Source organism: Cyprinus carpio, chromosome A14 (genome assembly GCF_018340385.1).
Source record: "Cyprinus carpio isolate SPL01 chromosome A14, ASM1834038v1, whole genome shotgun sequence".
NCBI classification, from domain to species: domain Eukaryota; kingdom Metazoa; phylum Chordata; class Actinopteri; order Cypriniformes; family Cyprinidae; genus Cyprinus; species Cyprinus carpio.
In genome coordinates, this window is record NC_056585.1 from 27,801,883 (window position 1) to 27,816,748 (window position 14,866).

The window sequence follows — 14,866 nt, forward strand, 5'->3', positions numbered from 1 at the left end:
GCTGAAAAAACAGCTGCGCATCACAGAAATAACTTCACTTTATAATGATATTAAAATCAGAAAAACTTTTTTATTTATAATAATATTTGCGCATATTACTGTTTTTACTTTAGCAGAAGAATAACTTGTTTCAAAAACACATTAATAATTTCAATGTTTCAAAATTTTGTCAGGTACTTTAATAATTACAATTCTATTTATATTATATTATATTATATTATTAAATGTCTTTTATTAGGACAATAGTATTTATTATTACAAAAATATATATATATTTTTTAATAATAAGTGTGGGGAGGGGCTGGTCAGATTTTTCTCCTTTTTTGTTTGTCTCGAGCTGATCTCACTAACCTTCGCTGCATGTTTAATTCAGTGTGTCCAGCTTTTATATCAGATATCAGTTTGCCCAGCACTGATTGATTGATCGATTGACTGACTGATTGATTGATTGTGTTTGTGTTGTTCAGTGTATTCAGTGTCTGTGGTGTTTGTTCTGGTCTGGTGTCTCCAGATGATGGTTCTGTTCGGTCTGTTAGGAGGTTTTCACATCTACATGAGACACACGTCAGGTGAGAGACATTTATCATCATCATTATAGATTTGACATGCAAATATTAAGAGTGTGAAGATGATGATGATGATGATGATGATGATGCTTTTAGGAAAGAAACAGAAGGATCAGAAAGTGAGAATGAGAAGATTTAGAGAGAGACATGAACACACAGCAGCACAGATCTTCACATCTGTGGAGAAATGAGTTTCAGAATCAGTCCAGCTTTCACCTGTCAACAACAGATCTTATATAAAAACCAAGAGATTCATTAAACAGGAGATATGAATTAAACCAGATTCTCTACAGTTTTAGTTATGAAGATTATTTTCTGGACAGCTGTGTTTTGTAATAGGTTTTTATTGCTTATTTTATTCATTTGTCTTTCCTCTTTGAATGCACTAGCAGTACTTTTATGTCATTATATGAAACTCCTTCTGTTCATCTGTGATCAAACTCTTTTTATTTCTCTGAATCAGATCTGTCAGATCATGAACTCATTCTGTGTGTTTATTTTCACATTTCTGCTCTTGCTCTTTTACTTTATTCTTGATTTGGTTGATTTCTCTTTATATTTTCAGTGTCTGTGTTAGATGTTTTATCTGTTTGTAGCTTCTTCATTCCGTGTCTCAGTTTAGCAGCGTCTGGTGTTTTCTGACTGTGGTTTTGCTTAAATTTGCAGGTTTTTAGATTTATTTTAACAAGTTTAACCGCATTTGTCTTCACAAGATATGTGTGTCATTATAGAATATTGATAAACATGCCATTCTTTAGAAATTGTAATTGTGGTCATTGCTGAATTTGTTATGCTTACATTGAGCCAAATGAAAATAAAACACTTTGAAATGAGATTGTATTTGCAGTCAAAACACTGTCAGTTAACATTTTATCTAACAGCATGATACCACGGTTGTTATTTATTTTAGACTATTCATGGTAACTTCTAGCTAGTTGACTTGGTCAAAAACACTGTTACTAATGAATTAATGAATAATCCTTCATTTTTTGTTAATTATTAATGAATAATTAGTTGATTTTAAACTACAAAACATCTGTAATGTGTCTTTAATTAAGTTTAAGTTAAGTTCAGATAAATCAGATTAAGCTCATTTTAAGCCTGATGTTCTGAGTGAAGTGAAAGCAGCTGTAGTTGTAGTTTCCTCCTGCAGGTGTCGCTCTCTACATGAGCAGCTCTGAGCAGCTATAAACTCAATGTCCCCATGAGTCTCAGCTGCAGCAGACAGAAGATTGAAGCTCAGAATCCTCTCTTCATTCACCCTACATCAACTGATGGATCCGAGTCACACATCATCACACACAGTCTGCTGGAAACACCACATATAGACCTGATTCTGCTTTACTCTCTCAATAAACATGTCTACAGCATTTCATCAGTGAAGGAAAGATACTGTTTCATTTGATTTAAAGGAGAATCTGTAAAGTGTTTTCTCATAATTAGTAATTTTACATCATTTAGAAACAAATACTCCCCACTTGTTGCTTCTTAAATAACTTCTTGTGTTTGAAAATGGTTTCTTCTTCTTTCTCTTAGTTTCTTGGTTTAGATGAATTGTGATGTGAACTAACAGCATGTGTCTTCCCCCATATGAGGAAACTTCCTCTTTCCTCAGTGAAGCGGTCAGAGGTTTCCCTCGTGTGTCAGTCCAGTGTGAGTCTCGCAGTGAAGACGCTTGATGAGAGCCAGAACACAGACGATCTGAAGCAGCGTCACACTCTTCTGCTGGAGACTGGACTTTAGAGAAATGATGCTGATCTTTGGACTGATGCTGCTGCTGCAAACATCTGCATGTGAGTCACTTTCATATATCCAACTCATCTGAAATAAATTCATTTGAGTTGTTATACTACATTAAGAGTTTACAGTGATCTAGTCATCTTAAGAGTTTTGTGTTAGTGGAGTATTACAATGTGAGAGGAAGTGTGTGTTGTCTTCATATCTGTTTATACTAAAAAAAAGCTTTAGTATTTTATAAATGTATTTATTCATTTTTTCATATCTTTTCATTCTTTTTCCTTTTTTATATATAAATGATGTCTTCGTTAAATATGATGTCAGAAAGATTAAGACATTAATATAGAGAGAAATGTCAGTGTAATGGGGTTGGAGAGAAAACGCAGGTCAAACTATTTCGTCTGCTTTATATCAGAATACTGCATGTTAACACACATAAAGCATTTTAGGAAGAAAACAGTGTACACAGTGAAAGCAGGACAGTTTAGTTTTGAATTAAATGAACATTAAGATGAATGAGAGCATATAGACTGGCTGATATTTCAATGTAAAACAGACATTCTGAATTAATACACATGTTTTTATTTTAACTGTTATTTTGTATTAATTAAATCTGTCCAGTAATATGATTTAGAGGGTCTTCACAGTGCACCCGAGACCCGAACGGGTTTGGGTCTATATTTTAAATGATCAGCCGGGTCCGGGATGGGTCCGAATCTATTACTTCGGGTCCCAGGTCTGTTTAACATTGTGTGTAATACCCGTGCGATCGGAGTCATCTGACTCGGAGAACAACCGGCCGTGATCAGACACTGCTTGTGTTTTTTATAACTTGCAACTTGTAAAATTAGGAAAAGAAAAGCGTGAGAAAAAAAAGGCGATCTCTCTCTCTGCCGTCATCCCAACAGAGCGCGCAGACTCAGAGTTAAATGCAAGTACACGCGCACGGTAATAATGCTTGCAGACTGGAAACACTCATATTTAATATATATGTCAAATCAGCAACAAAATCTGAGGTGAACTGTCACATTGAATGTTTTTATATGACGCTCAAAATTGCGTTTAAACGCCAAAACTGCGCTTTACATTTTATCCCCATTTTTATAATAATATAAATTAACCGTTTAATCTTAAAGTTTTAGTGGTCAGATTCAGACTCGACGCAGAGCAGAGAGCACAGAGATGATAGCAAATAAATAACGTCAGCGGCCATGGCAACTGAACGGCAGGTCGTTATTATAGTTAAAAAAGGGCAAACAGTCGAAGTTATTATGCGAGTTAACTCGAGTCAGAATGTACATGTGCACATTTGCATTTGTCATCCGTCACCGTGGACATCAAGTGGACTTTTGAAGCTGAAATAATGAGTGGATTAAGCTTGGACGAGAGGAATAACATTAACTTAATAACTTTCTTGTCGAAGGATTGTAATGCATCACAGGCAGTCAGGTACAGGAAGAGAGACTACGGCTCCTTCAAATTAGGTAAGACAAAAAGTTGTATTTTTTCGCAACAGGTTTATTGACTTGTAATATAGCAATTTAAGGTGGAATATGTGACAATCGGGTCCAGTCACGGGTCTGGGTCTGTCTTCTTCGCGGCGGGTTCGGGTCCAGCTTTCAAATAAATAGACGTCCGGGTTGGTTCGGTGTAGTACAATTACGGGTCTCTTTCGGGTTTCGGACACAGTTTTTGGACCCGTGAAGACCTCTAATGATTATTTTCAGTATCCTGTTAATTATATCAGTATTAAGTCAGGAGACACACACGACATTGTTCTTCAAGAGAAAATAGTTTAGCATTATGAAGCCCAGTTGAAGTCAGTTGAAAGTTACTTCAAGTGCTTGGGTTATATTTCTTTAATATTATTTTCTAATATTTTATATTTGTGTTTTAATGTATATTTTTTTCACTATGTGAATAGTTTAGTTTGATTGATTAGAAAAGGAAAAATGTATGTTAAAACTGTTACCGTTAAAAGTATTTAACCGATTGTTCTGAGATTTGATTGGTTGAAGACTGCAAGGGGCGGAGAGAAGAAATACTGGAAGAGAAGGAAAAAAAAGTGTCATAGAAAGCGAAGAGAGAACATGTCCGATATAATCTAGTCTGTAAGGATACTAGCCTGTGAAAGTTATCGACAAGAGAAACTGATTTAGGTTTAGTATAAAGTTGTTTTTGGGGTGAGAAGATAGAAATTTCTCCTCGTACCATCGGATAACAGAACTGCGTAGTTGATTCTCACGAGTCAGCGCTGAACTTTTATCTGAGAGACTGCTGAGTTCGAGGTCGTAGGAAAACTCCCGACGATGGCATCTCTTACCAATTTGAAACCAGGAACATCCCAGATAGCGCCCTGAGATACCAGGAAATTCTCAGTGGTTCCTCTGGCAACGTTGGATATGATCGCCGATCTTCAATCTCTTCTCAAGGACTGAAATTCCCCCGAGTTTGAAACTGCATCACAGGACTACCAGCCTGGAGTTTTCGTATTTGAAAGTGCGTCACAGGACTTCTGACTCAAACAAACGCCAGTAAGACAGAAGTTTGTTTTGTTTGCTCATTGAGCGAAGGGGCAAATTGTTTTGTGCCTCAACATACCCCAGCATCGAATCAGGCCTGCAACATTGATTTGAGTGAGCTAATTTGTGTTTTTGAACTTGAGTTGCTAGCTGGGTTTTGATTGTGATTGGGACATTTGAGTGAGCTTATTTGTTGTTTTTTTGAACTTGAGTTCGTCAATTCCCAGCCATATATTTCATTTGGTGACATTTAGGACATTGTGTCCCTTAGCTGTACAACTTTTTTTGTTGTAACTGATTTTGTTGCATTTATGCCGTTATATTTTCCTATCTCTATTTGATTTAAGCAAATTAATCTGTTGTTTATTTCATATAACGTTTTTGCTTGGTTATTTTATTGGTTGAGAGAAGTATCAACCGTTACATTAAGGGTTTATTGAGACAAAGTTATATATTATTCAGGGAATATTTAGAGAGATCTATCTAACCAAAAAAAGAATCCAGGACTCCTTCCCTTAAAGTATAGGAAGTGGGAGAGCTACAATTAGATGAGCGTTACTGAGATGAACTGGAGATCAGATCAAGAGTCTGAAATCTTACTTCTGTTCAACTTTGTATTCCCTCAATGTTTTGTGTAATATGTGTCTGATTTTAATTAATTGGTGTGTGTGTGTGTGTGTGTGTGTGTGTTGTGTGTGTGTGTGTGTATTTTCTTCAGGTCTGGATCGATCGTTTCTGCAGTTTTCTGATCAATCAGATCCCTGTTACACGTAGCTCTGGGAGACAAACTCAATCTGCTGATGGTGGACGCTAGTAAATATGACCTCTGCAGATAAAAAATAGAAATAAACAACAACACACAAGATGGTCCCAGTTTTGTAGAGTAAAGAATGACAGAATGAAGGAATGTGATCTTTATAATAACAGACCTGAAGTGTCAGTCATTAATGGGACTGTGATAATAAAACCGTGTGAATCAGAGCAGATTCTGGAATTACAGATTAACACTCGTTTGACTCAGACGGGCCGGCACAGACACATCTAGAGATCTTCAAAGTGATTGTTGAAGGTACAGAAACTCTCTCATCAGACTCATTCCAGTCTCATGTTCTCCAAAGATCTCACCTCTCATGCAGATCATCAGTTGAATCTCTGGTTAAGGTTTTTTATTCCTGTATGCCCACAGTAAAACACACTACAGACTCCAGTAATAGTATGAGTAGTGTGGAAAGAACAAGATTCTCCCTGTGTTTTGTCATGTGACTGTCATGTGTCCCTCCCTCCAGCTCCTATTGGCTCAGTGGAAGTGTGTCAATCATCTGCTCCCCTCCTCCATGGGGTGATGAGGGGTGTTCTGCTCCTCTGAGGGGGATCAGCTCCTCTACAGCTGACTCTGAATGGAGATGGAGATCCACTGATGGATGGAAACAGCAGCATTGATCTGGATGAGGGGAACTGATGGAGACATCAGCTGCAGCGTGAAGAACCCACGTCAGTCACACACACACAGAAAGACATTAGACTAGTCCTGTCCTACTGGTGATGCTTCTAATACATGAATGTCACATATATAAGAACTACAGCACACTGATCGATGTAAAACAGTCAGTTCTCTTAATTTTTGAAAAGTGTTCATGAGTTTGTTTCAGCTTGATCTCAGCAGTGAATGGTGTTGATGTGGGTTTCAGAGAGAAAGCAGCTGATTCTGTGCTGATGTTTTTTTTCAGGACCAACTTCTGCAGCTGTGACCTCTAGTTTGACCTCTAGTTTGACCTCTGCAGTGACACAGACATCAGAATGTGGTACGAGTTTAACAAACACACTCCTGGAAACATGAAGGATGGGTTTGTTTTCTGTCTAACTGTTGTTCAGTGTGTTCAAAGTATCTGTTCTGTATTCCTTATGAAGATAATTTAATTGTGGTGCTTCTAAGTAAATGATAAAAAGAAGTTGCTAACGTTTTTACAAAATACACATATCCACCTCTGTACCAATAAAATGTGCAACACTTTATATTTTACACAAATTATATTTTAAATTAACTTATGTAGCATCTGCTTAAGATCATGTACAATCATTTGGGCTTTATGTTGTAGGGATTCCTTTAGGCCCTTTTGACATTTGCATATAAATTACAGAATCTGGCCCCCATAGTATACATTTATATGAGTGCTTAATGGCAATGTTTACCCCCCCATTATCTGGAAGATACTGAGCAGACCTTCCTTAAGGTCTCCCCGAGACTCCAACTTTAAAAACACATTCCGAGATACTAGATAGCCCTCGATGCCAGACACCTAATGGGCCCAGCTGAGAGCAGGCACCAGCTCTCACACATACACACACACACTAAAAAACCTTCTTGCATTTAACTCAGTATATAAGCCATTCCAACTGTATACGATCTATTCCTGTGTGTTTGTATGTTTCCCAGCTCATATTAGCATAGTTATGATTCTCTAGTCGTGTTAGTTAAGTGTGCCTATATTTCAAGCATAAGAATGTATCTTTGCATGTATCTGTTATATCCTTTCTTTATTGGTACCTAATTAAACCTCTCGGTTTGCCCTTAGCTAAATATCTCTACTATGTGAGCCTAAAATGCATCATACATTTTTGTACCATAGTTTGGGTTACCAGATAACCAGTTAACAATAAAATATGCAAATCAGGTGTCATTGAGACAAAGAAACACTTTCCTGCTGAAATTATATGCCTTGTTATTGGTCAATCCAACCAAAAGGGGGTTTTTACTGGGAAATCAGATAAAAAAACCCTTCTTCCACACCCAAAAGGTTTCCTCTCTTAAGTCTTCTCTTAACTCTGCGGTTCCCTGAGGACACCCATCACCCTTGGACACCTCGCGACTAATTCCACTCCCCTTCCGGGGGTAGTCCGAATCTTCTGGCAGTTTTCAGCAACTTGGTTGATTCACTTCGGAGCAGTCACCCATGGATAAAATGACCAGGTTTTCACCTCCTACAGGAATCTACCCAGTTATACATGCACCGGGACACTTTACTCAGCAACTACAGACCAATGCAAGTAACCTCTTGTTAACTATTTAGATGCGCTCTCTAGGCTTTTTGACCCCTCCACCATTTTAATTAAGGTGATGAGATGATTCTTTGATGTTCTTGTGGATTTAGTTTTATGAGTAAATACGTGCCAATGAACTCTTACCACTCTCTTGCACGTGAGTGCTCTGCTCTCGCACTTTCACTCTCTGCAGTGCGCACAATTCTCTCTCTCTCCAGTGCGCACTCTCTCTCTCTCTCTCTCCCTTCTCTCTCTCTCTCTCTTCTTTCTCTCTCTCTGTCCATATGCCTTCCTTGCGTTGGCATCTATGTTTAATGTGGTGTATGTTTGTGTTTAATAGTCCTGATGTTGCATGTTCCCCTGTAGTGTAGTTTAATAAACATCCAGTATGTATTCACACTTGGTTTCTGTCTGTGTTTGCTGCTCACAGAACGAGGTCACTTTAATGTATCCGGTTTCGTTACATGCTCTGGGAGCAATGTATTAGTAGTAAACGAATAATTTTTCGTGGCCAGAGAAATAATTTTATTTGCTTGACACTGAACAAAATCATTTTATTGTACTTATTAATGATATAATGCTACAAGTAATTTCCTGAAGATGAATGTAGTTAGAATAATAACCCGTTATGAATTAATTACTGTTACACGCTCACTTTGAGCTAATTTGTTACATTACTGGTGGAGAAATCCTATTAGGGCAACGTTTTTAACCTAGTTCTGTGAGCAGACTAGAGTCATCAGTGACCGTGGGTTGTCTGATAGCGTGTTCATTCAAATACAAGACTACTATCCAAAGCGCTGTGTTTTTGTGAATGTGAATGTTGTAGGCTATAACACCCCCACGAGAGTTCCGAGCCTTAACAGTTCCTGAGTTTCCTCACTGAGAAACCAGCCACTGTTAATGACTTAAGTTAACTGCCGTTTAATCAAATTTGACCTCTGTACAATACGGCTAAACCTTTTTATAGTGTGTCTCAGTGCAATTTTAAAAACGCCCTAAATTGAGTGAAGAAACCTTCTTCAAACCCTCTTTTAAATTTAGCGTGAAGAAGATAGCGAGCGAATGTTCCGTCGCATATCTTAAAATTAAAGGCCTTAAGTTAATGTATAGCTAGACTGATGATCCATACAACTAGAGCTATTATCTCCCGTGGGTTTAACCATTAGCATAGCTAATTAATGTGTGCCCTCTCGCCCCGTTCACGGAGGCAAAATTAATCTTAGAATACTGCAGGGTCAGTGTTTGGATTAATGATAACAGGGATTCTTTAAAATCTCAATCAAAATTGTTGCAATGCACAACCCCATAAGGTCCCATTTATCTGGCGAAGAAATCCCAGAGGCAGCATGTACTAAATAGTGTTATATTAAATTGATCTGATATTGAATCTGAAACCCCACTTTCACAGTTTTAAAATGCTTAAGTTGCCGAAGAACTAAAGTCTGACGAAAGAAGAAAGAAACCTCAGATTAGCTGCAGAGAAGATATTGGCCACGCATGGCGAAGAAATCCCACTGGCAGTGATATTTAAACTGGGGCGACGAAGAAAATCTCGCGGCAGTATATTTGCTTTTATTAGTGTTTTTGAGGGATGTTCCTCATCTCCCTAAATTAAAGCTTTGCTTTAACCATCGCATATCAGTGTAGTCATTGAAAGTGAGCAATTGAATAGCAAAGTATTGGTTTACGCGTTCTAGTCTAGCTAACTAGAAACCTGCCATTGTCTGTGAATTACAATTGTGCTGTTTTGATTTGTGAATTGTTATATGCGATAAGGTCATACACTGACGGCGCGTGAGTTTCCCATGCAGATTAACAGCATGCGCAAGTTCTGCCTGCTCCACTTGCAAGTGTTGTAAGCTTTGCATCGGTCTCTTAGCAACATCTGACTCCCGGAAGAGTTGGCGCAGAACAGCCTCTCTTCGTTTCAATCTGATAACAGCACCCATGCCACAGACCCTGTGTAAAACAAACAAAGTAGTCATAGCCAAAAGCTAACTTAACTGTTAGCTGTTAGCATCTGACTAACTGACACTGTGAGAGTCTTTAAATCTGCTGCAAGAATGAATAGTGCTGTTGTTGATAGTTTTTTGGATATAGTGTTGGACAAACCAGCCAACCAGTTGCTTGAGAGTGGCCCAGTAGTGATTCAAGGTACTTTTACACCTGTTCTGTCTCTAGTAAGTCCCGCAAAAAAGATAATGATTTCCAAATGTACCACCTTTTTTCTGGAAGAATGATGTTAGAGAAGGAGCTAGGAAGGCACGGAAAACTAGAGTAGTAGTCTCCAATTAAAAATGATCCCTATCAGTTCTGCAAATTCCACATCTCAAACATGTAATGTCTTTTCGAGACAAGTACTAATTGATCCCTTTGTAAAAGAGTAATGAGGAATTTAAACTTGATTTTTCAAGCTTAAAGTGGATGATTTTGAATAACACCGCATGTTACTTCAGAAACAATGAAGTGTTTGTGGGTGCGGATCTGTGGGTCACCTAATCTGCTTCGTGCGTCCGACAAACAAAACAGATACAGCCAGTTAGCCGCTAATGTAGTGGAACAGGCGCCTGTTTAGTGCGCGACACTAGTGATGTTCCTACCGAAAAGATCCACCAGGAAATGTACAAATTGTGCAGCGAAGGAAATGAAGTTAACAGTCAGAGAACGGCGTTGGAAAACACAGTGAGTAAAAAGTGAATCAGAAAGTATGCAGTGATTTAAATGCAGGATTTAAATGGGTGAAACCGCGAACTGAGTCAAGGAAGCTGTTGTGTAATGATATTGATGCGATTGACAGGAAGTTGGCAAAATGTGTCAACAACTAAGAGGAAAATCGCGGAAAAACAAAGTAAATTTGCAACAAGTAACAAAAAAAGTGTCGCAAAGCAACCTAATGTGCTTCATCTCAGTCTGAGGATGGTTTGATGGGTAGCAAGAAAGTGAATATGAGGGGAGTAGTGACACGCAGGTGGATAATATGGATTGTGCCATTCTTTCTAAGATTCACTCCTTTTACAAAGCACGTGCCGAAATGAGATTCAGCAGTTGAGACTTTTTTCCCGATCTAAAAGTTGTTCTCGATTCTGTCAGACTGCTTGGCGAAAACCCCTGAACAGCGATCAATGCATTTTTACTTCGATCAAGAAATTTACTGGCTCAAAAAAAATTGCTTGTAAAAGCGCAGAGCACAATTGACTGAGGTTAAAGAACGATGTTTAAGAGATTTAGTTTTATATTGCTTTATTAGTGTTTTGAGGGATGTTCCTCATCTCCCTAAAATTAAAGCTTTGCTTAAACCATCGCAATATCATTGTAGTCATTGCACGATGGATGCAATTGAATAGCAAAAGTAATGTGTTTAATTCTAGTCTAGCTAACTAGAAACCTGCATTGTCTGTGAATGAATGTTGCTGTTTTGATTTGTGAATTGTATATTGCGATAAGTCATAACTGACGGCGCGTGAGTTTCCCATGCAGATTAACAGCAGTGTGCAAGTTCCTGCTCCAATTGCAAAGTGTGGTAAGCTTGCATCGGTCTCTTAGCAAACATCTGATCCCGGAAGTTGAGAGCAGCCTCTTCTGTTTTCAACTGATGAAACCAGCACCCATGCACACAGACCCCCTTGTTGTAAACAAACAAAGTTGTTAGTCCAACAAGCTAACTTAACTGTTAGATGGTTAGCATCCGACTCTAACTGACACTGTGAGCGGTCTAAAGTATGAACCCACTCCTCCCTCTCTCTCTCTCATCTTCTCTTATCATCTCTCTCGTCTCTCTCTCTCTCTATCTTCTCTCTCTCGCTCTCTCTCTACCCGGTGAGGGCGAGGGGCCATCGTGGGTGTGGCGTTGGAGAGCATTCTTTCATCTTTTGGGTTTTTTTCCCTTCTTTTTCTTTCTATTTCGTTCTTTTACTTTGTTTCTTTCCCCTGCGTGTAATTGTCCAAAAAAATAAAAAAAAAACGCACCGGTTGCCGGTCTGGGCAGCCGTTCCGGCACAAGGATACGGGCCTGCTTTTTTATCCCTTCGGTACTGGGTGGCAGGTGTTGGTGCCAGAGGCGGTTGTTGTAAACAGTTGAAGATTTGTTGGGTGGCGGGTAGGACCAAAAAGGTTGGTGTTTTGATAAATAATCTCTGGCTCAGCGAATGCACCAAAGCGGTCGTAGTATTATTTTTGAAAGCTGAAGCGTTAGTGAATAACTTGAACTGTGGACGGCTTGTGGGTGAAAGAGGCTTTTGTTCCGGTGTCAACGCTGTCTGCCCGCAGCTACTAAAACCCGCACAATTTGTCAAATTGTCCCGCCCCGTTTGTTTCCAACGATGCAATAGTAAAAGAACTTCTACGATTTGGGAAAAATTGCAAGTCCCATGAGAAGAAGTCCATTAGGTGTGCAAAAAAACGGCGCTAAAAATCATGTATGGTCTTTTCGACAGGTCAAATCTGTATGTTCCGAAGCTCCCAAGATCGATCATTAGAAGTTTCACTTGCGAGTCAAACAACGCGAAGATTTAATTTTTACATGGTGGTACGCGAGCACAGAGAGCTTGAAATGGTTATGATTGTGGTCATGTCGGACATAAGCGTCTTCTCGTTGGTCCACAAAAAGGTGCGCGATGAATCTCAGGCCTTTAACGATTACATCTGGAGCGACTGAAGAATTAAAATGGAGAAACTTCAAGCGAATGAAAGGAATAGACAAGGTACAACTGCGCAGATTGATAGGAGTGGACGGAGGAGGTGAAGGAAACAAAAGATGAGGTTGAGTGGATTTTTCGTTTCTAAATGCGTGAGTGGATGATCAGCCTGGTTGCAGTTATACTGTTGGAAAGCCTGCGAGGGCTTGTGGCTGCTACGGATACAGATTGGTGAATGAATGCAGTGTAGAGGATGTGCTGCAAATACTCTTTAGTGACTCAGGCAAAAAATGTTCAGATTGAGGATTGTAGGAGATGAAATGCAATGGTTTTATCTCAGAGTACTGAAAGATAGCTGTGAGAGTTAGCGAACAGTGGTCGAGATGGAAAAGAGTAAGAGAAAGATGATTTGTACCACTGTTGAAACAAATTAATTAGTTTTCTGATCAACACAAAGGGAAAGCAGGAGTAGAAATTGGTGAGTTTTTTTTTTCCTGATTCTGAGAAAATTTGTTTTTCTTTGGTAGCTTGGGCCCGAAAAATGAGTAATTGTACTGAGCTCTTTCAACAGAAAAGGTTTCGGCTTTATAAGACACATATCACTATCTGCTAGACCAAAAATTGAAAATGTTCGGCAAAAGAGCAACTAACGCAGGGGGAAAGTTTTAAAGGACTCATGATGGGTTTCACTTCGTTCTTTAATTTTTCTTTACTACTTTCTTTTCCTTTCTCTTTCTGATGGAGATCTTATGAGTAGGATCACTAAATGTGACAAGGGGATGAGGGATATGAAAAACGTGCATTTCTTTCTGAGATTATTATATTGAAAGAGTTTTTTAAGGTTATTTTTTTTTTGCAAGACACCCACAGTAATTTAGATAATGAAGTTGGACGGGGGGCTATGGGGACTGGAGAAAAAAGTTCTTAGTCATGGGAATAATCTACGTGAGGGGGTAGCAATGTTTTTTGCCCTCTCTCAATTTCAATATGTTGTGGATCAATGAGGTTGGAAACCTGGAAAGACTCTTGCTATTTAGAGCTGAATACATTAATATGAATTTCATTTTGTGAACATTTATGCTCCAAATTTTAGCATGGAGGAATAAGGATCATCTAATTAGAACAGTTTTTAAGACAAAACCATGATGGAGATTATTGTTGTTTTTTGGTGGAGACTGGAACTGCACGCTTAGATTCCATAATAGACAGGAATGGGGAAGGAACCACATCAAGTGTCAGCCACTTGTCTTGCAAGATTGGTAAATAATTTTCACTTATCAGATGTATGGAGAGAAAACAATCCTTTAGTTAAACAATACTCTTGGGTGAGTTTTAGTAATAACACACTTTCTGCTGCTCGTTTAGACAGGTTTTACCTATCTCAAAATATGAGGAACAGGACCCTGAATTCAACTATTACTCCTGTCTCTTTTTCAGACCACAAACTAATCACAGTTGAAGGTATTCTCATAACAAAAACCTATAAGAGTTCTTATTGGCATTTTAATGTTAAATTGTTGGAAGACACATTCTTTTGTGAAAATTTTAAGAATTTTTGGGAAGTTTGGAAGACTGAGAAAGGAAGATATGACAATATTATTCAGTGGTGGGAGATTGGGAAGGTGTTTATTAAGGAGTATTGCCAACAATATTCTTCTCTTTCTACTTTGTGTTTAAAGAAAACATTAGAGAGTTTAGAGCAAGAGCTTAAGATTATTGAAGGGAATATGATTGTAAATGCTTCTCCTAACTTGAAGGATATGTGGACTGAAAAGAAAAATTGTTTGAATTTAACCCTTGATGAAAAAGTCAAAGGAGAACTTATAAAAAATCGCTTTCTAACAAAAAGAGACATAGATGCTCCTACGTCCTTCTTTTTTGATTTAGAACGGAAAACTAAACATGAAAAAAAGATGTTGTTTTTAAAAGATAAGGATGGACACCTTGTTTCAGATCCGGAAAGGATGCGTAGACTTGCAGTGGATTTTTATACTGAACTATACTCTGCTGAGTTGATCAGATCCAATCCGCGACATGAACTTTTCAGACTTCCTGAGCTATCTATAGAAAAAAAAAAAAACTTTTGGGAAGCACAACTTACGTAATGAACGGACCGCAGCCGCAGAGAATGGATCTCTCACAGAGGGTACCAGGAATTGGATGGACTTCCTGCCGAATTTTATAAATGTTTGTGGGACTATTATGGGCAATGGATTTTTTGGAAGTTGCTAGAAATGTATAAGTGAAGGATTTGTCTTAACAATAAGTTCGTCAGCGTGCTAATTAACATTGCTGTCCAAAGAAGAGGGAGAGTTGAAGAGAAGAAAAAAGGGGAAACAGGAGATAGAGTAGGGTAAGAAGAGAA

At 38.4% G+C, this 14,866-nt stretch overlaps 1 protein-coding gene across 1 annotated transcript in view; it reads left to right on the plus strand.

The window, feature by feature from the left end:
* The first annotated feature begins 6,551 nt into the window (after positions 1–6,551).
* LOC122147494 overlaps positions 6,552–14,866 on the plus strand; it is a 27,071-nt gene continuing 18,756 nt past the window's right edge. The window contains exon 1 of the mRNA XM_042770469.1: positions 6,552–6,627. The gene's annotated coding sequence lies outside the window, so the exon portion shown is untranslated. The remainder of the gene's footprint in view (positions 6,628–14,866) is intronic.